At 40.2% G+C, this 27605-nt stretch overlaps 1 long non-coding RNA gene across 1 annotated transcript in view; it reads left to right on the plus strand.

Moving 5' to 3' along the window:
• The first annotated feature begins 1352 nt into the window (after window positions 1–1352).
• The window catches only part of LOC122462447, a 63325-nt gene continuing 37072 nt past the window's right edge, over window positions 1353–27605 (plus strand). The window contains exons 1-3 of the long non-coding RNA XR_006284980.1: window positions 1353–1408; window positions 3158–3243; window positions 7182–7252. This is a non-coding gene — a long non-coding RNA (uncharacterized LOC122462447). The remainder of the gene's footprint in view (window positions 1409–3157; window positions 3244–7181; window positions 7253–27605) is intronic.

Genomic DNA, 27605 nt, shown 5'->3' on the forward strand with positions numbered 1-27605 from the left:
GATGTCAGTGTGCAATATTCCATCTAAATGGGAGCAGCTGGACCACAATAGTTTCCAGGTGGTGCACCTTGATAGTGAATCTGAGGAGGGCTAAGAGATGTATTTGCTATTGGGTTGAGCTGCACATTAGACATTCCCCTTTAAACAGAAGGAAACCCAAGCACGGAGGGTACAGTGGTAAATGTGAACAAGTGTTGCTTCATCAATTGAAGAGTAATTGGGTAGGGTAAAGGGATGAGACAGATGATTAGGTCTCCCTGTCTCATCTTCCCTTTCCATTGGCTAATATCTGGTATGTGAGATTTTAGCAACTGCAAAGGGGTAGGAGCTGTTAGCTTATTCCTCTGCTGCCCTCTCACTTTCCCACATGCATAGACATGCTGCCTGTTGTCTAACACCTGTGCATGGCGAACATCAGGACGTAGCATTGGAGGTACAGGAATGGGAGCGAGTGTAAAGGGGTTCAAGTGGAGAAGCTGTTGTGGAAGAGCATTAGGAGTCAAAGAGGAGGGATGGGAGGAAGGGGCTGCCTTATTAAAGCAGCTATCGCCTTTAACACTGAGAGAGGTTCATCAGTAAACAACTGCCTTACTGAAGGTCCTGTTAAAGAACTGCAGAAGATGGGAGCTTCAGTGTCCAAACACAAGGCCAGTGGTTATGGCTCCCCCCATGTCGCTCTCAGCCCAGTTTCCTTCCACTGTCATGCTCCCTTCAGCTCCTCAGACTGCTGCGTCCTCACTAACCCTCCACCAACTGCCACAGAACCTGCCCCAAGAAGCTGCTGACAGGTGGCTGCTGCTCATGGATGCGTCACAGCCCACCCCCACCTCGGCTCCGGGACTCTCACTCACTGGAGGCATTAGGATTGATGCAGGGGGTAAGAGAACTTCCTGGATGGGTCCTGGCCTTTGAGGGCCCTGCAGCTGTGAGGCCTGTCAGTGGGAGCAGGGCCTGCTGCAGGTGTTTCTTTTGCCAGTCTCTCTCCCCTACCCCACCCGCAGGCTTTTATAAGAGGCCAGGCACCTGGGGCTCCAGCTGTTACCTTTTTAATTTTAAATCTCTAATGCAGTGGCCAGCAGGGTGATTCCCTTTCTGACTGGCCCAAGGTCAGGTCAGTTCTGCCCTAGCTCTGCCCTCTCCTGGCCCAGCCCCACTGTACTTCCCCCCAGGCAGAGCTGTCAGGACAGTTGTTATCATCCTGTTCTGCCTGACAAAGGAACTTGCTCCCCTCTATTCCACCCAACAAGGGCCCTCCTCTGGGTGCCCAGGCCCCTTGCTGTGCGGGGGAGGGGGAGTGCTATGAGAGGCTGCTGCCAGAGCACTTCCTGCTGCCTGCTCCTCACCTCCGCCTGTCTCCTTTCAGAGGTGGGGGTGAAGCACTCAGGAGAACACCACTCCTCCGACCCAGGTGTGTGAGGCAGCAGCTAAGGGGCACAGACAGGCGCTATACTGGCAGGGGATAAATGGCTGCCGGGGGTGGATAGAGCTGAGTGGCTGGTGGAAGGTAAAGGTGCTGGCGCACTGAAGATGCTGGGTGAAGCTGGAGAGCCATGAGTGCAGGTTGTGGGGCAGAAAGCCTGGGGGAGAAGTGAGAGTGGAAAGACCCTGGGAAGTGGGCCCGGAGATGCCTAAAAAGGGAGGCTTCCTACCGGGAAGAGGAGGGGCTGGATGTGAGAGATTTAAGCCACAAGGGGTGGGGAGAGGACCCAGGAGAGATGAACAGAGAGCTAAGGGAAGGAGATGGGTTGTGTGGGAAGAAGAGGGAGAAGACCCAGGAGAGGGGAAACAGCGTGGAGTTGCCAGGGAGATGAGGCATGAAGGGTGGGGGGGGGGACCCTAAGGTAGAGGTTTGGTGAAAGTGGGAGATGTTAGAGAGAGAGAGAACTTAGAAAAGTAAACTTTGTCTGAGTGATATAGGCCCGGGGGTAAGAAAAGAAAGTTATTTAGAAAATATACACAAATACATTGACCATAAATATCACTGGACCCAGGAGACGTGACCCTTTAGAATGAGGATGAGGTGGGAATATGGGGACTCGGGAGAGAGTTGGCAGACCTCATTGTAAATGGCAGATGGGTGGAGAGCACAGGTGTTTCTGTGCACAGGAAAGAGGAAAAATTATAGCTTTGTTTGTACTCTTCCCTGAGTACAGACTGCTAGGCTATGAATAGCAGTCCCCAGGGATAAGGGAAGGAACAAGAAAACCAGATGCAAACTGGGAAAGGGAGACTTCTCCCTGCCATTTGAACCAGGCTACAGATTTCTGGAGTTTGGATACAGTTTAAACAAATATATTTACCAGCTTTATTCAGCTACTTCTTGTAACCTGTATAACATGCAGTATGCTGATTACTGAACTGTTGTTTCCTTTTCAAGATATAAAACAATACAAATTACAGTTAAAGGTACTTGTATTTTTATAAAAAGAAAAGGAGTACTTGTGGCACCTTAGAGACTAACCAATTTATTTGAGCATGAGCTTTCGTGAGCTACAGCTCACTTCAGCTCACTTCATCCGATGAAGTGAGCTGTAGCTCACGAAAGCTCATGCTCAAATAAATTGATTAGTCTCTAAGGTGCCACAAGTACTCCTTTTCTTTTTGTGAATACAGACTAACACGGCTGTTACTCTGAAACCTTGTATTTTTATAATATATATTGAATAAGGATTGGCATATAGTCTTGTGGATTAAGGTCTGAGGAATTCAGATACTTGTGATTTGAATGGATTAATGCATGATTTGAATCCCATTCAAAGATTTTTCACATCCTTACAACAAACATACATAGATACCATTATATTTTTGTGTATATGCTTATGTCTAACACCAAGACATTTAATGTACACACAGTAGTAAGGAGAATATAATCCATACACTATGAAAGCATTGCTCTGCAGGCTATGCTTGGCAGCCATACAATAGTACCTCACAGAGCTATTATGAAGATAAATACATTAACGATTGTGAGGCATTGTGATGCTAATGATAGGAGCTATATAAGTACTTAAGATAATTTCTATTTGACTTTCAATGATACTGAGTTGGGAAAGTGGTTTTGTTTGCTTTTCCAGAGGTAAAGGCTAAAAAGGCCCAGATGACTTACCCTACTTTTTAAGGCCCTTTCTTCTAAACACTACTATTCTCCCAACTCCAGGTTTTGCTACACAAAAGTCTAAACAAAGTACAACATACTGGTTCCCTCTCAGAAACTGCAATAATGGCATGAGGCACAAACCAAAGGTGGGTCTATTGGTGATCACTTGCACTAAGAAGTCATTCAAACCTTTGTATAGTGTTATGTCACTCAAATTTCCTCAACAGACAGCCTCTTAGGAAGTATTATATGTTGTCAGCTATATGTCTTGTCAGCTAGTCTCAATCGTGTGTGGTGGCTGCTATTTAAAAGCCACCATTTATCCATGTATTATTCTTACATTTAAAACAAAATAATGTGTTATTGTGTCACAGACACCATTATGATCAGCTTTTTTTTATCTTTGTACGCTCTTCAGGGCAGGGTCTGGGTTTGTTTGTTTGTTTGTTTAATAAAATCTGCTTATACAGTGCCTAGCACAACAAGGCCTTGATTCTGATTGGGTCCATTCAGGCAGTACCACATTACAAACAATAAAAAATAACTTTAGAATGGAGAGCACTATATTAGTTTTCACCTCCATAATCCTGCAAGTCTTCTTAGGTATCTGGCTGGTCCTCAAAGCAGAGTTTCTTAAAAAGCAGGGAACATTAGGTCATAAACAGGTTTTGCTCACTATTTTCCCTCTGAAGGCATCCTTACTATTAAGGGAGGCTGCAAAGAAAAATGTCAAGGGTACATTTCTGAGCGTCTTAATGTATAATGATAATCAAAGATACAACAAACTTCCTTATTTGGATAACCCAGTTTGCCTCCATAATTGTACAACAAAAGCAATTGTCCACAGATGCAGCTCTTGTTACAAGCATCCTAAAACGGCTGGTTTTTATGGGTCTCTGGGAAAGTGCTAGCTATTTTATTGTAATGGTTTATTTACACAACACTTAACTTGTCATCTACCTGAAGAAGCACAGGAAAGATGGCATGATGGAGTGCATTCCCACACTGACCCTGACAGAGCTGAATTAGGCCTGGTGGGCCCAATCAGCCTACTAAGCAGCAAATAAGAGAGATTTAGGGTGTGTGGAGAGGCTTAATTAGAAAGAAGCTCACCTGTGAGGGAACAGGTAGGGAATTCTATAAAGCCAGGAAGCTGGTGATAGTATAGGAGGGAAAAGTGTGTAGTCTTACTTCCTGGAGTAAGACAGAAGGAAGGAGGGATAGGAACCCTGGAGACCTAATAGGCCTGAGAGGGGCCTGACTAAGCAGACTGGAGAAACATGTTAGGAAATAATCCATGGGCTAGAGCAGTGAGTGTAGCCACAGGCTTTAATTGCTTGCTACAGGGCTTTGGACTGGAACTCAGAGTAGAAGGTGGGCCTGGGTTCCCCTACCAACCACTGCAGCGTAGTACTACTCGGGGCCGTGACCTAGAAGATTGTTTGATCACTGCAGAAGTGACAGGGTCAGGGTACCAGGCATGAGGAGTGCCTGATGCTGCTTCAGCAGAAAGACTTTGAAGAATTGTTCCGTCCCCTCCAGAGGGAGAATCACAATGTGACCTGGTCAGAAGGTTGAGTCGTGAAGCAGCCATGCTGTGACTCTGAGAGAGAGGAGAGCTGCAGATGGTGGAAGGGACAGAAGGGGGTGCTGAACTGTGCAGAGATAATCCCCAGAATCGCCCAAAGGGGATGCCACCCAGCAATGGGTAGAGTGCCCTGTGACAGATATGGAGTGAATCACTGTGGTATGAAGATTGGTGTTCTTTAATCTGAGCAAAGTAAAAATACACATTTTTGAAGGCAGGTTTTCTATGTAGAAGACTGACTGAGGCATGGGTAGGTCCACTCAGGAGAGTGGCTTTTGCATAAACACCTTATTTCACTTTCTAGTTCACAAGTGAAGCTGGCCAAAAAGAGACCAGCTCTTCAGAAGGGAGTGCAGGAATTTGACTTCTTTCTCCAATAGGTATACATAAGGAAGAGTTGTAATGGATGCTCTACCTATTCTCTGGTGCTTTAATCAAACCTGTACCTTTAGCTAGTCCCATTCCTGCACAAAGTTGTGAAAAAAGTCACATAAAGCAAGATTAATGTCATTCTCATGGCTCCAAGATGAATAAGAAGAACCTGGCATGCAGATGTTGGCCAAGGATCTGGGAATTATTTTATCTTTTTTCATTAATGTATTGTGTCAGGGACTGCTATCTTGCAGTAAATGTACGTTCTTTCACTAGCTGGTGCTGTCAGATGACTGAAGAATGGGGACTTCCCTCAGGGGTGCTTAGTAGCTATTTGAGTTCTAGGAGACCAATAATGTCAACTATGTGTAGCAGGGGTGGCCAACCTGTGGCTCCGGAGGCACATGCGGCTCTTCAGAAGTTAATATGCGGCTCCTTGTATAGGCACCGACTCCAGGGCTGGAGCTACAGGCGCCAACTTTCCAATATGCCAGGTGGTGCTCATGGCTCAACCCCTGGCTCTACCACAGGCCCTGCCCCCACTCCACCCCTTCCTGCCCCCTCCCCTGAGCCTGCCGTGCCCTCATTCCTTCCCCTCCCGCCCCCCAGAGCCTCCTGCATGCAGCAAAACAGCTGATCAGGAGGTGTGGGGAGGGAGTGGGAGGTGCTGATCGGTGGGGCTGCCGGTGGGTGGGAAGGAGCTGATGGGGGAGCTGCTGACGTATTACTGTGGCTCTTTGGCAATGTACATTGGTAAATTCTGGCTCCTTCTCCGGCTCAGGCTGGCCACTCCTGGTGTATGGTATTAACATGAATTATAAAAACAGAGAGAAAAAAACTATTAGGTCTTCTAGTACACGTGTTGACCAGTACGATATAGTTCTTTACACTACATTTTGTGGTTCCCTTACAATCTGTTTCTAATTGTCCGAAGTCACATGTCTTCCACTACTTCCTTTAAGAGATTCTTCTATGAACAGATTCTATTACTGCAAAGGCATTTTAATTTTTGTACAGCATTGCTGCTTATTTATAAAATGATTACTAATATTTTAAAACAGTGGCTCTCAACCTTTCCAGACTACTGTACCCATCTCAGGAGTCTGATTTGTCTTGCATGCCCCCAAGTTTCACCTCACTTAAAAGCTACTTGCTTACAAAATCAGACATGAAAATAAAAAAGTGTCACAGCACACTTACTGAAAAATTGCTTGTTTTCTCATTTTTACCAAATAATTATAAAATAAATCAATTGGAATATAAATATTGTACTTACATTTCAGTGTATAGTATATAGAGCAGTATAAATAAATAATTGTCTGTATGAAATTTTAGTTTGTACTGACTTCGCTAGTGCTTTTTTACTTAGCTTGGTGTAAAAATGCTGGAAGACCTCTGCGCACCCCGGGGTCCATGTACCCCTGAGTGAGAACCACTGTTTTAAACCATTTCACCTTATACTAATTTACTTTCCAATACTAGTATCGTGTTATACTTGATTAATATTTGTTGCCTAACTCTTCTGTCAGAGTTCTTAACATTGTCAGTGCAACGAGATAATGATTGAAATGAATATTGTAGATTGCAAGTGCACTGTCTTTTTACAGTGCACTTGCAATTGTTAAACTGGTATGCATTATTCACCATCATCCACAGAGTAATTTCCATCACATCTGTAGAGTGCTGGACATTTAAGACTAGACTGCTAGTATTTGCATTGCCCTCTGCTGGCTGTTTTATTTATTTACAATTAGAATGGATAAATGCACAGAATATAATCTGAGTTTGGCAATGGGTGAGCCAAAGTATCTTTCATCCTAACTAATCTTTCTTTTCTCATCTTCAGTCACATGAATGTGGTATCACTGATGATACTTCCAGCAATTTCTCCCAAAATATGCCCAGAATGGTCAACAGCATGATCATTTAGAAAACAGTTTTTGCTTTCAAGAAACCTTGAACGTTCTGAAGTGTCTGGTATCAGCCATTGCTGGACTAGATGTACCACTACCTGGTCGAGTATGGCAACTTCTATGAAGTAGTTCCAGATCAAGCATCAGCCTAGCTCAAGTTTAGAAAGTATTTTAATACAAAAATACTAAAAAAAATTATTTTTAACTACAGAAGGATCTTATTGAGAGAAAGAAGAGAGAGGTCGTTCTTGTCCCTGTGTGTGTAAATGTGAAGCTGTCAAGGTAATGTTTACTGATTTATATAATTAGCATGTTTGTGAAAGGAAACTTCTGAAAGTTAATTTGAGAAATGTTATTTTAGGAAAAGAAGAAGTGAGTGGAATACTTCAGACTTCTTTGGGGTTGTTCCTTTTTTAAATGTGGAGAACAAAGGGAGGAACATTTCCAGAGTAGTAATGTACAGTAAACATAAACAGGTGTATTGCTTATTTCAATGAGCAATGCCAAATCACTGGTAGCAATAAGCCCTATGTGATAAGTATTTGTAGAACTGGGTTTTTAGTTGTATTTTTAAGGGGTTTAACTATTTAGCACTTGATTGTACATCTTTTTTTGCATATTGGCTAGGATTTACATAAGCAGCCTCACCTTAGTGTGACCACTTACAAGTGTAGTCTCATTTCACCCTTGGCTTCTAAGTACACACGTTGCTACTACTTGTGTAAGTGCTTACTGATATGAGGCAGGGTCACAAATCTGACCCTTGATAGTTGATGCATTTTTTGTAAGTGAAGCTTGTTTATAAATATACAATTCTGAAATAAATGTCCAAGCATATTGCAATATTTAATATAAAAATACAAAGGATTTGTTTGTTTAATTTATATTCAAGCATTGATAAGATGGGGTTGTAACAAAGTTGCAGTGCATACACTGTTTTGTAGAAGGAAAGCTATCAGATGTGGCTTTTTGTTATGTTTAAGTGCTATGTGTATCATATCTAAAAGTATTGGGAGTTTAAATATGGAAATATTAAATCTTTTGTTAATGGCTTGGAATTAAGCACAACATGGTTACAGATGATTTGGAGGACTTACTTAAGGTAAATACACAATTTCAAGCTCCATTATCATTCATAGCTTAACTAAACATGGTGAGATATTAGTACTGTGAATTTGATACAGTGTTACTTCATAATTATGATGCTTTTCTGCAGTAAATTTGATATAGAACAGTTGCTAAAGCAAAGCTGCTTAATTGTGTGACCAAACATTTTATGGAAAACATCTGGCATAATTAGTTCAGGATGTGTACTGTATAAGAACAGACTCTTTTGCACAAAACTAGAAGTAAGCTAACTCCATATGTGTATTTTTTTTAATCAATGACCAGAAGTTAAGCAAATATAAATTAATGGTTTAAAATTATGGGAGTAGTATTTAGAATATAATTTCAAAATAGCTAAAGGGGAAATGGAATATAATTCCTGTTTAAAATCTCAAATGAACAGTTTACACCTGTTAGTATGTTATGTTTAGAACAGCTGTTTCTTTTATTATCAGTAAACAGATGCAGAAAGTAATGGAATGTTTTAAAGTAATATGTTAATCCTATCTTCCACTACTGAACATTCTCACAATATATAATGAAATATTCACTGTATTGCTGCTCTCATTTACAATTATAGAATTTCTTAGTTAATTTCTCTTTTCTGAATACGAATATATTTGAAGTTCTAAAATGTTTTCCAAAGTTATTTTAGTGTTTTACACTGTGAGGGCCCAGTCCTGTATTACTTACACATATGAATAACTTTGTTCATGACTCAATTGGCTTGGATTACTCATATGAGTGAAATTACCAAATTGCTCATGTGTGTAAATGTTTGAAGGATCAGATCCTGAATTTGGGTTTATATCTATATACTTTCAAATTTACTCTTTTGTGAAACAAATCTAAACTTCTGAGAAAAAATAATTACACTTTTAGGATCTAAGCCTGCAAATCTATTCTCAAACGCCTTTTAAAGTCAATGGCCATCCTCCATAAAACTTCTCCAGAACAGGCTGGATCAGGCTCAAAAATTCAAGTCATGATTATCTTTGATTATATGGAAATAACACTAAATGTAGAGTGTGTGTGTGTCTTGGATTACTTATATCTAATAGGTAATTCTGTGCAATGTTAATTTATCTAATCTCAGTATAATAGTTCATCTAATTTTTGTATATGATTCATTATAAAGATTCTTTTACTGATGTGCTGAAATATACAGTTCCTTTATTTTGACTATGCTGTGATCAGGTCAGTCTCTTGGAAAAGAAACATCATCAAACTGTGATGCCTGCCTTTTAAAAACTGCATGGGCTGTACTGTATAATGTTTTAGAAATTATAGTACAAATCAAATGGGACTGGAGCTTCATTATAATCAGCTGCATCTCAGACATTAGTCTGCTTTCAACTGGAAACATGTTATCTGTAAAGACACTTTTATTCACTTAACTTTGGAGGATTTGTAGGTGTTTTCGACATTTTTTAAATAAGAATAGAGATTTAATGAAATGTCATGCAACTGTGGAGCATTACCAAATCAGCACTCAGAGAACGGAAACACAGCATATTAATACTGTAAATTGTTTAGCAGATTAGCTTCCAGGAAATGTAGAGACCAATGAATATGGCAGCTGCATTATTAAAATATTGTGCTCAAACCCAGGTCAAATTGTTCATTCATGCATGCAGAAACTGGGCATTAATTGAATCATTGCATTTTTAAAACATTCTTCAGATCCTAAATCTTTCATGCTTCACCATTTAAATTAAAAATATGTATTAAATGGTTTTGTATAAGGTGCATGCATTATTCTGAGTACAGTATATTGTATTAAATATATATGGGTTTATTCTTCTGTTGTCAAATAATCATAGTGTTAATGAAGACCATAAAGGTTAAAAAAAACCTGGACTTACGAGAAGATTTTTATGGATTTTAATGCCCTAGAAAACTCATTATGAGGGATTCTGGCCAAGTAACATAAAATTACCTGTTTATGACACTAAAAAGAGAGTGAGAGAGAGAATGGGACATTCACTATTTTTTTTTTAACCTGAATGCTCTGTATACTGGATCATCTGAAACTAATCTGGGTATTACTGAGGAAAGATGAATAGAAGACAGTTTCAAAAGAACATGTCCTCATGATCCTCTCTCTAATATTGTCAGGATTGATCATTAAAGATATAGGTTTAGATTACATAATTTCACAACATAATGTAAATTCGACATTTAGAAATAATCATTTATTGAATTGTATTAAATGGTGATAAGATTGAGATGTTAAATTCAGAATAGGAGTTGGTCCACAAGCAAGTGAAGAAAACCCCATTGTCAATTTATTAAAAACTGCTGATAGATTTAAAAGAATCTTCATGGGCACCTGATCACAGGGGTGCTTGAACAATTTGTATAGGGGGGAGCTGAAAGCCATTCAACCAAACTGTAAACCCTATATATGATAGGTTTCAGAGTAACAGCCGTGTTAGTCTGTATTCGCAAAAAGAAAAGGAGTACTTGTGGCACCTTAGAGACTAACCAATTTATTTGAGCATAAACTTTCGTGAGCTACAGCTCACTTCATCGGATGATGGAATCCACACCTTGTTCCAGCACCTGTGCCTCATCATTGTCCATCTCAAGCAGAAGAGAATGACCCAATGAGACCAATACACTTTTTACCATACTCAAGCTGAAAACCAGACTGAAAGTGGTCAGAGACGTCTTAAAATTTCAGACGATGCCCAAATTGTTTGGTAACAACCTCCTCTCCACAAAAGAAAAGTTCAAGACAATAATTGGCAAGATTATCAATGTCCCAAGATCTTTACTCAAGAAACTGACAAACGACTGTTTATTTGAAGGTTGCTGGCAGTTCTTTCCTAACTAGAAGAGCTTGGCTGTTGTAGGGGAATGCATGCTGTACCCTGCTAATGTGTGTAGCAAATCCTACTACTATGTGCACTCCAAGCACTCTTGGACACATTTTCCTTGCCTCAGCCACAATGCCTTCAGGAGTTTCTGCTGAGCAGACCCTTTGCGCCTCAAAACTTGGTCACTGGGTTGAAGAGGCAATCTAGCCCCATAACTTTAATTATTTAATTAGTTCTACTGAAAACACCAATGCATGTTTACAATTCACATAAAAATGCTTTATATGGTAATCTCATAAGGATTTGCATCCAGCAGTAAAACAGTGCAGCAACTCAATAATGCTGTGTTTGGACAGACAATTTTTGAAGATACTTAGAGCTAGATGGAGATATCACGGGTAAGATATCTTTACTCTTAAAATGCTCAAATAATATTTACAGTTAGGGTTTTAGGCTGTAAACCTTTTATATTACCATGCATCTGCAGCCATTTTTCTTATATCTATCTTACAATCATTCACACATACCTTGCTTGTTTAATTCATTATTTGGATAACTATAGCCCTATTGAACATTGTACACCTTCAACATTCATTTGTAGCATACTGCTCAATACAACAAAACCACATGAATCACATATTTGCCTCTGCTTACAAATAGTATTCAAAATTTGACATAGTGATATCTGAACTAGTATCAAGATTTGATCATTATTTTTATTTTTCGGATACGAAAACTGAAAAACGGAGTAAATAAGAGACTTTCCTTGGGTGACACATCCAGTCAAATGCAGAGTGGTGGGGTGAGGGGACTGGCCTCCAGTCACCCAGTACTCTGCTTTAACCACTAGACAGACACATGATAACTACTGTAAATTGCAGATGCACTATTTTCTTTCCCAATTATGACCTTTTCTCTAGATGTTAAAAATATATAGTTTCTTTTTACAACACCTTAGTTCTTTAAATGTTGTATATTTTATAGTTATTTTGTTCTTTATATACTAAGCCTTACCATTTCATTTTAGATTTCTATGTGCATATGTATCAAAAGTAAGGCACTCCTGTATTGAAATCCCAAACTTGTGACATAATATACACTAGTGAAAGTTTTAGGGTACTAATAAATTTTATTCTTTTGCGCTTTTTACCTGAGTGGAATGTAGAAGGAAAAAAATGGAATACAATTAAATGTATTATTTAAGGAAAGATTAATTTGAAAAAAAATATTGCAACCATAATTATTTTACCAGGTTGCTGGTTGGTTATCAACACAGATCTTTCAATTGCTGATCAAAAATCCAGAGCAACTATTTTGGCATAGCACAATTTGTTGTAAGGAAGATTTAATAGCTTGTTATGTTCTATTTATATACACAGAAGTCATTTAGAGTTCATCAGACTTATTTAGAATCAGCATTGGCCTATGGAGTTGCAGGCTGAATAAAGTAATACTAGAAAAACAGGGAACTAGATGTTTAAATTTGTCATGTAATATTCATGAAATATGTTTGAAGCTTCTTGAAAGAGGGTTAAACAAGCTAAAGCATCAAGCATAGAATTTATCAGTTCCTTTACCAGAATGAAGCCAATGTTTTATAATTGAAGTTAAAATATTGGGAGTTTATAAATTGCTGGCACAAAATAGTAGTAATAAGCAGTATAGAGTGAATTATCAGTACAGTCATGAATAATGGGGCTGATCTTGCCCTCCTTACCCTGACAAAATTCCTATCATCTCCACTGAGAGCTTGCCAGTGTAAAAGAGTGCAAGATCAGGCCCAAGTAAACAGAAGGCTTAAAGTTCTAGGGAGCTCCTCTATACTACATGCTGTGTTGGGTCAGAATATTAATAGGAGTTTACAGTGACTGATGTGTAATCTGACTTGTGATTTGCTGACTCCAAGGCATGCATAATATCTGAAAAATGTATGTTAAGTCAGTTTAAGATATGAATTTTGTAGCATATGGTAAATTCAAACCATGGTGACCTTTGGTCTTGTTGATCATGTTGTTCATGTATGAAGATGATCACCTGTTAATCTGTACTAATCATTCTGGTGTGACTCTTGTGCAGAAGACAGCAGAATACTTTTATTTGCTTTATTTGTTCTCCTATAATTTCTTTACTTAGGAAATTGTATAATTGACTTTTAATGATCTAACTTAGTGTGAATTTCGTGTTCTATTATGGAAGAAAGAATAGTCAGATTGTTTTCTTATCAGAACATTAAGTGGTCTAGATATTTAGAAATCTGGGTTTTTTCAGTAGATGTTTCTGTTGTAATTGCTAGTTATAGCCATTTTGCTGAAAAGTGATATGTAATAATTTCTGTCAAATCAGTTTCTAGCATGCTTTACACTTAATGGTCAGAAGTGTGATAATTCAAAGTGAAATTCTTCTTGCTTTTATGTTTATTATTATGTTTTTATTTTTGTCACAGTATTTAAACTTGATAACATGTAATATACCACTTTTCATAAGTGTTCCCACAACGCCAGAGTCACAAATAGTGTCACTTTTTTAGTAAGATGACTCCCACCTGCACATGGATGAGAAATGTCAAATGCAATTTTTGAAACTTCTGTTTTGCATATTATCATTTCTGTAAACAGTGAGAACAGAATAATTTTGCATTGTGTGAACTTTCCAATTACTACAGTATGCACAACATAGTTCTTTGTTTTTGTTTTTTTTCCCAAACAACTGATTTCTTTTTTTATTCAGCTTTTCAAATTATTTACTGAACAGGGAAGAAAACACTATGTTACACTACTCTCAAATTAGTTACACAGAGTATACAATGATAATACTTTTCTGTTATGGTATCTAGAATTTTCCATCCATGCATCTCAAAGTAGTTTTTAAAACATTAATTAAGATTCACAAACCTGTATGAGTTAGGTAAGTAATATTACACTCATTTGACAAGTGGTTAAACTGAGGCTTGTCTACAAGGGGGGAAGCCCAGAATAGTTACTGTGGAACAGCTATTGCTGAATCCAAAATGGATTAATCTAAACTGCAAAAGGCACTTAGTATGGAATGTGTATGTCCACAAGAGCAGTTAGTGCAGAATAGCCATAGTGCTTTAAATTCACACCCTAGTTATTTCACACTAACTTTCCCAAGAATTCCCCATGCAGACAAGCTTTGAGGCACAGAGAAGTAAACATTCACATAGCAAGTTAGTGGCTGAGTTGGGAACAGAATGCAGGAGTCCTGACTGCTATTTCCCTGCTCTAACCATTAAAGCCAGTGTGCTGTATCTTCTAACACAGGGGGGAAAATACCTGGTACCAACCTCCATCAATCGTTGAAGACCAAGTACCGTAAGAAGAGAACCACCTCACACTGCCTTCAAGGACACTGCCTTTAAGAAATTATAGCTGGAATAGTGCAATTTAAAAGAAAACTGTGAGGTAAACAGTCACTGCAAGCATTCTAAGAAGTGTGCTATATGGTACTGTTACTAAAAGTTGGGAAGGTTTTCATGCTCATGCTCTTGTCCCTGTCTCATTACAAGTATTTCCCACTTCTGTATTTCCATGTAAGTGGATTTAACCTGCATTTTTTGTTAGCTCCCTTGTCTTGTACATGATGTGACACAAAATATGTTTTCATTTTATATGCTGCAACCATCATGCAGGTCATATGTGACAACACTGGAAAACTGTACTCATATGCTAATATTTCCATATACAAATGCTTCTATTGATGCACTATTTTTCTAAGATTTTGCTGAGTAAAGCTATTTCCAAACATGAGCATTTTAGCCATCTGCAACTGTTTGTCAATGAGCCTGGTTTGAGAACACTGGTAGTAATTGTAAACTTAGGAATGTGTGACCAGCTAGCAGCCAGCTGGGCATGCTCTGAGTTTTTCCAGGTGTTAAGATACATGGCCACATTTGTTCACTTTTAACCAATTGGACATTTTTTAACCTTTTTATTAAGTCCATTTTCAGAATGATGTTTTGATCATAAATATAGTATAACTGTGGATGAAACAGAAAATATTTAGGTAAACATGTCATAGCATATAATTGTCGTTAATACAGGATACAGCATAAGCACAGGTCATGTTATATAGCTTGTAAAAAGGAGATCTTTAGTATCTCCTTAGTGTTCCTTCCCCAAAATAGAACAAAAGTGCTGATCCCGCAAATGAAAAAGCTTTGGTCAGTCAATTTAATCCCATCAAAGAGACACCCATTCTTGAAATAAGCTATGCTTACTCTTATGTAGTTGGATTATAGTTCGGCAGGTCAGAAAGCCTCTCCGACTGGACAGAATTAGTAGCAAACTCTCCTAATCAGTTGTACCTCGGTATTTCAGTCAGGCACCGCAAATATCCTTGATAGCTCTCTTCTGCACAACAGGAACTAAAGTAGTTTGAAGAAGGTATAACAATCCACCTGGCTGCAATAAAGAGATGTCCTTAAGGTTCTGTGCCTTAGCAGATTCTTTTGTGGCCTACTGGTATTTTGTTTGGGAGCCAGCTCATTCCAATATAAATGAAAATAAGATCTGAAATAGGAAAAAAGTTAATGAGTGTGATCACTTATCTAAGGGGAATTTAATTGATTAAAAAAGCTAAATAGCTCCACTTTTAAAAATACTTTACCTTTATCTCATCACTCTCTATTAAAAAAAAAAGTAGATAACCGTACACAGTACACTCTGAATGCATCCATCATTAGATAACAAGAGCACATCAAAGAAGCCTTTAAAGATTATATTTTATATGCCTGAAAAAGATCCTTAAAAGCACCTGTAATACTAAATTTTCATTGTCACAAGATCACACAAGGTTGCTTTCTGCTTTGCTTCTGAGAGAAGAAGGTGCTGCAATCCTGTAGTAAATCAAATGATTTGATAAGGAAAATTCATTTTAAAACCTTAAGTCTGTTTCATACGGCTGTCCTAGGAGAGATTCAAGAGCAAAGGTCTCCATTTCCCTTTAGGTATACAGGTAAATGCTGTGGCTTTGCATCCTGATAAGGTGATGACTACTGAGATTCCTTTCGTTTAACATTTTAAGTATGTTTCTTCTCTGAGAGATGGTCCCTATTGCCATATATGTATTCTACTTGAGGTGCTTATGCACTCCATGCACCTGAGACCGGAAGCTTTTTTCAATAGTAGTGTCTGTTAGTCCATGCCTGTACCCTTCCCCTCCTTGATCTCAGAACCGGTGGCATATGCGGTGGTGCAGACTGCCTGTATTCTGAGACAGACCTTCTTCAGTGTCCTCAGCTTTAGCTGGGATTCTATGTTCTAAAATAGTAGATAATTGTAGCTAGTTTATTAAATCTGTTTTAAGACAGAACAGTTTGTAGGCTCTGGGGGTAGCCCTACTATTTTCCCCCAGCCCCTTATTGGGTGCCAGTTATGCCCAAGATCCTGTGATTCAAGATCTGTGTTGCCTGCCCCTGGTCAGTGACGACCACAGAACTTGCCTTTAGTGCCTCAAGGAAGCTCATATCCACTCAAAGTGCCATATATGTTGGTCCTTCCCTTGCCAAATGCATCAATACCATGTGTCCAATGTTAGAAGATTTCTAATGGACCACTCAGTGCGTATATCCACAGTGCAGCTGGGAGCATGCCTCTCAGCCTGGATAGACTAACCTCTCTTAGCTCCGCTCAAGCTAACACACTAAAAATAGCAGTGTGGATGTTGCATTTTGGGCAGCAGCTTGGCTGTCAAACCCAGCTGACCCCCGGTCTGAGCCCAAGCTGCAACCTGAGCCACTCTATCTACACTCCTATTTTAAGGATGCTTGCTCAAGCAGAACTAGCCTGAGTCTGCTACTTGGACTAGGAGACTTGCTCCCACCGCCAGTGTGGACATACCGTATGAGTCCTACTCCTGGCCTGTCACTCCCCTTCCCCTGTATTTCGGTGAAAGGCATTGAGAAGCATGGTGGTCTCCAGCTCCCAGGCTAATCAGAGCTGGGCTAAAGTCTCTTCCAAAGAGAGACATGAGGAGGGTAAGAGGATTATCATCATCAAACAGGTATAGTCTACTGAGGACCGTTGCACCAGTCAGAGTGACCATAGTTGATGGTGTCTCACCAGACATTGTATAGTAAAGTTCCCAGATCTGGCTCTATCCTGCGAATCCACAAATTGCTGGGGCAGTCCTATGGGCAGTGCCAGGGTAGGATCAGGCAGGCACCCCTTCACACAGTGATGGAGCGTTTGAGGGATGGCATGCTGGGGTATTTTTGTCCATCCTGGTGACATGGCCAAAGAGCATGCAATGCTTTTTTTGAATATAATGGGTGCTTGAAGGAAGACCAGATCTCTGTGAGAGTGACATTTCACACAAATTCAAACCACTTTATGTTCAGGATTTGGTGCTGACAGTGCATATGGAATGCCTTTGGTCACTCCCAGTCTGCCTTGAAAAAGATCTGGGTTTCTGACCCATATAGCATTACAGGCAGTACATAGGTTTGATAGATTCTGAATCTTGTCTCAACACACAGACTTTTTGCATCAGTAAGTGAGACACAGAATTCGTGCAGGAGGTGACAAGACCTAGTCATCAAAGAACGTCTAGTTTGCTGCAGTTGTTGGAACTCTGCTTGCAACCTGGTAAGAGGAACTTGTCAACATGCTTCTTGGTACCTGACCCCACCTACACTGGGGATTCTGGTGACCCAGTTCCAAGGTTCTGAACCTAGGTCTTCTGCCAGGAGATGTTCAGCATAGTTCAAGTAGTGTCTTCGAGAATTTAAGCCCTCCAAGGTCTCCAACTTCTCCACAAGCAAGGTAACATTGTCAGCATAGTCTTGGTCAGTGAACACTTCTTGACCAACCTTGAGTCCAATGTGTGGAGCAGCATGTTCTAAACCAATCAATAGTTGAACAGAATAGTGCCAGGACAAGAATGCATCCCTGCTGCACACCTGAAGTTGTGTAGAAAAATTGGAAAAGCACACAGACTCAAAAGAAATATGAGAAATTTCCCTCCCAAGTCCTCATACAAAAAAGAAGACCTCCTCTCTGACACTGTCAAAGTCAGTTGAGACTCTGTGCCCCAAGATCAGAGTGTCAGGAGCTCACAAGAAGCATGCTTCATCCCACCTTAGCGCTGGGAGTCAGAAGTGCCCCCAAAGTAGCCAGAGCCATGGCGGGGGGACCATCCTTAGCACTAGCAAAGGAACGAAAGGAGAAGACACCTCCTACATCGACACTACTGATGCTGAGAGAGGCAGAGTTGTCGTTACCAAAAACCACTGCCTATCTGAAGCCATTACTGCCAGAAGACAGAAGCCCAGCCTGCTCTCCAGGAGGGGCTAGATACACTGATCCAGAAGATCTTACTATCTATACCAGTGGTTCTCAACCTGTGAGCTGCTTGAGGGCCAATCAGCACACAGCTGAAGCCCATGTGACATTCTCAGGGCCATACAGGTAATATATAGTGTGGCTGTAGCCCACATAACATAGATAGGTGCATATGCATCCCACAATGGTAAATAGGTTGAGAATCACTGATTTATTTGGATCCAGTCCCAACTAGGGAGGTCCCTAAACCATCAATTTGCCATTCACTGGTACCATTGACCAGGCATAAGAAGAATTCCAGTACTGACAGCACTGCCCATCGATATAGAGTCGTCTTTCTCCTCTGATGAATCCAGAATCAGCAGGAGAGCTTCACCGTCACTATCAAGATGGGTAGTCAGCCCCAACAGAGGTTCCAAGACTTCATGGGCACCTTTCCTCTCCCATAGAGTGGACTGCCCAACTTTGGACCCCCTTCTGTATGGGGACTGCCTCATTATCCCTACAATCCCTTTTCCTGTTCCTCTGTGGGGACCCCTCACATTAGAGGACTCTCAGACAAGAAATAGACTTCCGGCTCCATCTGGGAGCCATACAACTAGTACATCTTCAGTGCAGAGGAACAGGATTTTATTCAAGGTATTTCCTCATCTTCCAGAATAAGGGAGGCTGGAGGAACATAGTAGCTCTGACATAGCTGTCTGGGGTTCAGAATGATCATTCTGGCCTCTGTAATCCCTTCACTAAACTAAGGCAATTGGATCACAGCTGTAGATTTAAAGGATGCTTGTTTCCACAAAGACATCTACCCTCCACATAGGAGATTCCTATGCTTCACCGGAGGCCTAAACAAATGCCAATACAGAGTGCTCCCCTTGGGCCTCTTGGCAGCACCAGTAGTATTCACAAAGGCAATGTTAGTAGTGACAGGTCATCTGCATTGTCAGGGTTTGTCAATGTTCCCTATCTCAATGATTGGTTGCTCGCAGGGAAATCATATCACAAAGTATGGATGACAATCCTGTCCTTACCGTTCTTCACTCTGTAGGGCTCCGTATAAACATACAGACTATAGACTTCCTTGGAATAACCCTAGATTCAATAAGAGCCAAAGCATACCTACCTCAGGACAGATTCCAGGCTATGAAAGACCTCATTGTTCAGTTTGGCTGAGCCTGCGGACAACAGTTTGAACTTGTCTCACCCTTCTGGGACACATAGCCTCATGTACTTATGTGACTCCCTTTACAAGACTTCATTTTTTGTTGTCTACAGGCTTTGTCACAGACAGTCTATGTGCAAAGGAAGCACAGTATGGACAAACTGCTCTTGCTCCGCCATGGAGTTCTTACTTCACTCTCCTGGTGGGGAAACAGGTTAACTGTGTGCATGGGGGCTTCCATCGTCCCTCCTCCACCCAGAGAAAGAATGATTACAGATGCCTCCCTGCTAGGGTGTGGAACCCCCTTTGACAAACACATAAAATTGGACCCACCAAGAATTGCAGTTGCACATAAGCCTTCTGGAGTTGTGTGCAGTACATGAAGCCTGGAAAACAATTCCAACCATTTATTCAAACCTTGCACTTTCAGGTTAAGTCAGACAACATGACAACAGTTTATTATATCAACAAAAAAGGAAGAGCAAAGTCTACCCGTCTCTTCATAGAAGCTGTCAATCGCTGGAATTGGTGCAATTCAGCAGTGCATCTTGGTGCAAAGCAGATGCATACACTTTGTCACACAGACTCAGTAGACATTTCTTCAGAATTCAAGAGTGAGAACTACACAACTTGATGATATAGAACATCCTTAAGCAGTGGAGATTACCATTGTGGGATCTCTTTCCATCTCAGGAGGTCAAGAAATACCCAACCGGTGGCTCCAAAACTCCAGAGGGGATGCATTTCTAGTTCAATGGTCAGAACAGCTGATGTACAGATTTCTGCTCATCTCTCTTTTACCTTGATGCCTGAGGAAGATCAGACAAGATGGCTCTCCAATGGTCCATGCAGTTCTGGTTCCTGAGCATTCTTCAGATGTCCTTGCGACCACGCATGCATATTTGGCTCTTCTCAGACTTACTGACTCAGGACAAAAGCAAACATCCCAACCCAGCATCTAAGAGCATGATATTTGGATAAATGATGGACCTAGAAAAGTCATGCTCAGAGGTGGTACAATCCATCTTTAACAATACTGGAAAAGATTCCATGAAAATATACTACACAGCAAAATGGAAAAGCTTTTCTACCTGTAACCTGCATTGTCACATAACCTTGGAAGGTTCTGAGATCCCTACTATTCTAGACCACCACCTCCCTCTGCAAATGTCAGGGCTATCCATCAGCTCATTCTGAGTACACTTGAAAGCCGTTAGCACGTTTCACCCTCCAATGGAGAGCCATTCAATCTTTGCTCATCCTGCTACAATAAGGTTTCTGAAGGGACTCATCCAATATGTGCTGAAACCTACCCTGATGTGAGATCTCAATCTTGTCCTATCAGCATTGATCGATACCCCATTTAAACCTTTAGTTTCATGTTCATTCACACATCTTTCTATGAAGGTTGCGTCTCTGGTTGCAGTCACCATAGCCAGAAGAGTAGGTAAGCTGGGTGCCCTTCTGGCTATCACTTCCTATACAGTCTTCCGTAAGGATAAAGTTTCCTTGAGCTTACACCCTAAGTTCACTCCTAAAGTAATCTTGGAATTCAACCTGAACCTGGTCATCCACTTACCTGTCTTCTATCTGAAGCACCATGCCACCATAGAGGACAGGAAGTTCTACCCTCTGGATGTCTGTAGAGCTTTAGCCTACCTGTAGAGGATGCAGTCTTCAGAAAATTTCCCAGACTCATTGTTTGCTTGCCTATCATATGAGAGGGGAAGCTACCCATCTCCTCACAGAGACTGTCCAAATGGATTTCAGGCTGCAACCTGCTTTGTTGTGAGCTGACTGTGACCCCTCTCTGTCAAGGTGTAAGGGCACACTTGACTAGAGTCCAGGCTACATCAGTGACCTCGCTATGAAACATCCCTCTCCTAGAGATCTGCAGAGCAGTAATGTGGGGCTCTGTTCATATCTTTGTGAGACATTGTGCCTTGGTACAGGCTTCTACAGCAGTTGCATCTCTCGGCAGAGCAGTCCTATAATCACTGGTGAAGCAAGGTTCTTCACACCCCCACCCCCATGTATATAGTGACCATCACTTGAAGAAGAAATGAAGATTACTTACCTTGTTACAGTAACTGGAATTCTTTGAGATATGTGATCTCTATCTGTATTTCACTACCTGCCCTTCTATCCCTCTGCTGTGGAGTCTTATCCTAGGGCTATTCGAAGTATAAAGGAAACTGAAGAGGTGGTTTGTCTGCACCACCCCTTATGCTGTCAGTTCAAAGTACTAGGAGGAGAAAGGCTCAGGTGCAGACCAATGGCCATATGTAGTGAAAAATCCTCTGATTTCAGGGACATGGAGCATGTGCACCTCAAGTGGAATACAGATAGGAACCACACATCTCAAAGAACTCCAGTTATCATACAAAGTAAGTAACCTTCCTTTCCATTCAGCTTGGCATCATGTCTAGATCTTCATAAAGGTTTTTTATTACTGTAATCTAAAAAATCTTGATATTAATTAGATATAGCCACAGAATATCTGGATGATATTCTTGTTACGATAGAGCCAAGGGAATAGGCCACTCAGAATATCAATTTGACTGTTGCTCATTCTAAAGTCATAGATAGGAAACAAACTGAGCAAAAACATTGTGCAGTCTGTGTTTAAAAATTTGACAAACAGGAATGCTGATGAGAGATTAATTATTTTTATTTCCTTGTGTAGTCACCAGCCATTGGTCAGGGTTATAAAAGTTAATACCGCTGTTGCTTAAACAAGGATCAGTATCCACTGACTTCAGTGATTAATATTGTCTTCCTTTTTAATTTTTTTTTTTAAAGAAAGGATGTTAAATAGAATACCAACCAAAAATAATTAGAAATGAATGCTACTGATCAATAAAAAACATAAATTGAGATGCCAAGGATAAAGGTCAGAAGAGACAACCTGAACCTCCTGACAGATGAAAGACCTCTTGTTAGACATCAGGCAAAGACTACTCTCTTGGAACCTCCATGGCTTCATAATTGCAGAGCCACTTTTTTGTTTTCAGAATAGCTCCTTCTGTGGTGGCCTGTGCAGTGCTGAGAGTTATCCACTATCTGGAGCCTGTGTTTACTCCTCCTGGTGGGCATGTATTACTTCTGTCTGTGAACAGCATTCTGGATGACCTTCAGAAACAGTGATCCAGTGTCATCCTTGATTTTATTTACATATCTTTAGTTCCTTCTGTAGAACTGTCCCTCATGAGTTGTGGTGTACAACGTTGGTGCAGATAGCATGGTGGTTATCATGGCAGGTTGCCAGCCACTTTCCCTTCAACATCTAATATACTCTTTCATTTGCAATGGAGGTAACTGGCATTTTTGTAGTAGTGTTACTTTAGTCTTGTTTGCTGGTGTGTGCTTCTTGGCTCAATTAGTATGTTGCATATTAATATTAAAGCTTTTGTCCTGTTCACAAGACTCTCAATTGGTGATCCTAATAAAGCATTTTGAGGTATGTTGCAGTGCCCTAATGTTGGTGCTGAACCTGGTCTGGCCAGTCACTCTGTACTAAGTTACAACAATCTAAGGACTACTGTAACTTAGGCTATGTCTACACTGCACAGTTTGCAGTGTAGCTGCTCTTTGTCGGCAGGAGAGAGCTCCCCTGCCAACAAAATAAAACCACTCCCAATGAGGGAGCGGTAGCTTTGTTGACACCAGCTTTGTTCACACCAGTGCTTTTTGTTAAAACTTTTTTGTCGGTCAGGGGTATGGTTTTTTCACACCCCTGACTGACAAAAGTGCGGTGTAGACATAGCCTTACATGGGCTACAAACCGCTCCAAAGGGCTTGAAATGCAACCAGAAATCAGTGTGGCAGAGGGATATAAGATCCCTTTTTCATTAGGGTGATTTTCCCTGGGCTAGTAATGCTGACTTTAGGGCCAGTTTATACCATACTATTGGGGAAAGTGGCTGCACTACAGGGGAGAATCAACCCACTTTTTCCTAGGCTCAAAGGACTAAATGTTACATTAGCAACTGTAATAAAGGGAGGATGGGTACAATCTAATGAGTTTAGATGGTTTAAGAGCTGGTGCTGAAAATTCTATTTATTCCAAAAGGGACATCAAAAATAGATAAATAACATGTCATGGCTCTCAGGATGCAGTATTGGCATCCCACATGAAAGAAGTTATTTTCCCAAATGAAGAGTATTTCTTTCGGAAGGAAACCATGCATAAAAAAGATAGAAGTGGTACTGAGATTCAGCTATGAGACTGGTGAAAATTGTACTGAGGTACTCTCCTCATTGGCTTTGTGAATAGTGGAGCAGGTGTCTCTATTCCTAGTACTATTAAGGAAAAAATTAATCACAGTGTCATATGCTGAGGTATGTATCTAGGGCCACAGTTAAACCAGGGAGTATGGTAAACACTGTAATCTATTAGAAAATAAACCAGCTAGAGCTCCAAGCAACAAATTCTGGCCCTTGTGCATTTCCATTTGCTACACCTCAACCAATATATATTGGTTTACTACCTAAACAAACAAGGAACAGGGCCAGAATCGATTTTTTTTTTAAATCGAGGAACAAAAAAGAAAGAATTAGAAAAACTTAATGTGGCTGAAAAAATCTCTTGTATCTAAAAGAAATCCACATAAAAAGATTTGTTAATATATTATGGACCTTCTAGCATATAAACTCTGTTTATGTAACAATTTCTTTCAATTCATAAGGTATGCTTAACAAATATCTCTGAGCACATGCACAAAAATAAAACACAGATTAGAAACCAATGTCAATTAAAGAACTCAACAGCAACCTAATTAACAAATGTTAATAAAATCCCCAATCCCACAGATATTCAGCCTTCTCTAATCTACTCCTCAGGCAAGCTGATGGGCCTTGCATCATGCCCTAAAAATTAACAGAATGAGGCTCTCTCAGACCGGTGGATGGGTGGTGAGGGTAGCAGAAGTTGAAGAGTTGAGGGCCTTTCTGAGTATGCCCTTCAAAAACCCATTTTAGGAGAGAGAATTCCCCTAGGTCTAAAACAGAGAGAAGTTTAAAAAAAAAAAACAACCTCCTCCAGAACGGGGGGTAGATACACTGACCTTGATACAGTGCCTGAGGATTAGCTTGGGCTTTTGTTATATGCCTTCCTTCTGACTCCTTTACTGCCAAGAGTAATACAAAAACTAGAGAGAGAGAGAAGCTTAACTGAAAATCACTGACTACCACTGGTCCTAGAGGCCGTTGTTTTTAGTCATCTTACATATAGTAGTGCAAGGACTGGTAAAGATTCCTCCTAGATCAGAGGTAAAATTTGCAAAAGTGACTTGAAATCAATGGGAGTTGAGCACTTTTGAAAATTCCGTGAGGTACCTATTTGCATCTTTAGGCACCTAAATCCCTTTAATAATCTGTTTCTTTGATTCTGCAACGTGCCTATCTTACTAAAAATCAGTGGGTTCCTAAGTGCCTAAGCAACTTTTGAAAATGGGACTTAGGCACCTGTGAAAATTTTACCCCAGATCTACAATAGGAACCAGTCTGGTACTCAGACCTGTTCACCATAAACTTACAACCTAACCGTATAAAAGGAAATAATGGAGAATCAGAGATATTCTAAACAAGAATCAACCTCCTCTCTCACTCAATTAAGCTCTGCCTTGTAACTTTAATGTTGTGAAACACTCATATTACCATGATGAGCACCATAGAAAGGGCTCTGGAGAACTTCCTGGTATGCATACTTAGGGATGTGGCTCCAGTTAAAGTAATGGTATCACAAATCTTCATGGAAAATAAGGAATTTTCCAGTCTTCAGAACCTTATAGTGCCCATAAGATGGCCAATAAGTAGACTTGAGCCCCAGCTCTTTTAAGTTACATGTCATAGCTAATACTTCGGTGACTTATTCCTGCCCAGAGGAGAACTTATACAGTCACCGCCATATTGCAAGATTCGTAAAAGTTTACAGAATGCTATAGCCACCTAGTTAATGTGGTATTTTCTGTGAAATGTTCAGTCTTAATGCTGCTATTTTTTAACCAGGTTAGAGGCACCCTTGTGTTTTCTTATACCTCAGGACAGCACTTCTCTTCACTATAACTTGCAAGGAAAGTCTGTGAGCAAACATCATTATCAGTAGAAGATGCTGAACCCTCTATATGGACAAGGAAGTTCTAAAATTCTCAGAATACTTACAACCCCAAATGTCCAACTTTTCCAAGGTCTCAAGAGGTAGTTTTACCTTCCTTCTGTAATAGCTTCCCACATCCTAAGGGGTAATTTTGAAAGTAAGATAGACACTCTCAAAATATATACCTATATGATAGAATTTTTTAGAAAATCTATTGCTTTGTTCTGTTGCCTTTTATTTATGATGTAAAGAGAATAAATTGGCTAAGAACATGGTGGTAAAGTTTACAGGTTACAAACATTCAAAAGCTTAGCAATAAGTCAAAAGCATCTGCCAGGCCTCAAAGTATACTATGCTAGGAAGATTGCATCATCCTAAATATGATAGAAGATATATGTAAAGCAACTGCATGGTCATGAGTATATAGCAGACACAATGCTGAGGAACATTTAGAGGCCTTCGTACTTCCTACAGGAACTTAGATCCAGATGCTTCCAGTTCCCAGAGGGAAAAGGCTCATCTACCATTATAGATGTGCTGGACATTGTCTTGGACACAAAGAAAGAAAGATAAGATACAAGTGGTGATGTTTAATTAGGCCACAACCTTATTACTTAACTCATTTGTAAATTAATCTGCAGTAATTTGTACAGTGCAGGGCATAATTCCTTCCATAATCATGTCCACCTAGTGGAATATCAACTCCCTAGTCCTCCACAATTGGTTCCATCACTGATATCCAACCACCCTCCCCTTGTACAAAGATTAAGGGGCTGAGGTCAGGGGGTCGTCTTGTTGTTGTACCAGATGTTAGGACTCTTAGCCCTATTCCCCAGCTTCTTTAATGGATGCCATCCCCTTATGTCCACTTCCAATTCCAGTTTATCAGGGAACCAGATCTGCTATAGAATGAGTACCAGAACTGAACACCTGCCACAAAGAGGCAGCAGCAAGACCAAATTTTGAATTGTTCCTTAGAGATTACAGGGGGAAAAATGAAGGAAAACAATGTGGGCTGTAGGCTGATGCTTCCTCCTACCCCTCATTTTTTTATCTTGATTGAGTTCCAAAATTCTCAGCAGTAACATAAAACAAGGATTGCTTTTTTGTTTTTTCATTTTCATTTTAGGCAAAAAGAGTCTAAGCACCCCCAAATACCCCTGAGAACATAAAAGATACATCAACCAAGAAACATCTCAAGCAACCTTACTTGAAACAGCAATGGATATTTAGTGTAGAGATGAAAGAGCAGCACAGTGATGTTGTTTTGGTCTTCTGATGTTTCTCAGAGCTCCTTGAACTTGGTAAATAGTCTATATTGGACTGCTGAACATTAAAGAGTTATTGCTAATAAGGTTATCTGAGTTGTGTTTTGTTGGTTGATGTATGTTTACATTAACAAAGATATTAGATCTCAGTTTGTTGATTGTTAATTCAGTGGTTTCACCTAACTGCTGAGATAATTGTAGACCCCTGCACTTTTTCATTTATAATAATTCTTAGTATTTATATGAAATTGAAATGATGGACTAGGTCTTGGTCTTTTATGTGTTCTTTGATCTTTTTCATTTTCTGCCTGCCTTTAAAAAAACAGTTGAGATTGTCTTGATGTACTGTATATTGTGCAGCTTGCAATCATGCTATCACTTACTAAGTTTCCATCAGATGTCACAAATTAAGCAATATTAACTTGGGTAGTTACTTGGATAGAAGACCTTTAAGGAACAACTAGTTCTTATGAGAACTAGTGATGGTAATTCAGCAGATGGCACCCTTCCCTTTAATTCCATACTAAACCAGTGGCCCAGCATGTGTTATAGAACCCTGTGCTCCTGGAGGTTGAGATGTGAAACCAAGGTCCTGAACACATGTGGTTGTTAAAATTCCCATGGGACTCTATAAGTATAAGATGTTAACCCTAATGGCCTGGCCAAATTCCAAACTGGATAATTACATTCTTCCTAACTAAATTCCCCCTGCAATTTGAATTAGATATGGCATTCTTCTTCGCTTCCTGTCCTGTGCTGTATTCTGTGAAACAGTTGTTGCATTTCATTCCCGAGGTAGCTGTGTTTCAGTGGCTGATGAAATGATCTCTGTGCTTAGTTTTTAAAGCACATTAAGATTACTTTAGATTGAAATATAT

Source organism: Chelonia mydas, chromosome 11, assembly GCF_015237465.2.
Source record: "Chelonia mydas isolate rCheMyd1 chromosome 11, rCheMyd1.pri.v2, whole genome shotgun sequence".
Lineage (NCBI taxonomy): Eukaryota > Metazoa > Chordata > Testudines > Cheloniidae > Chelonia > Chelonia mydas.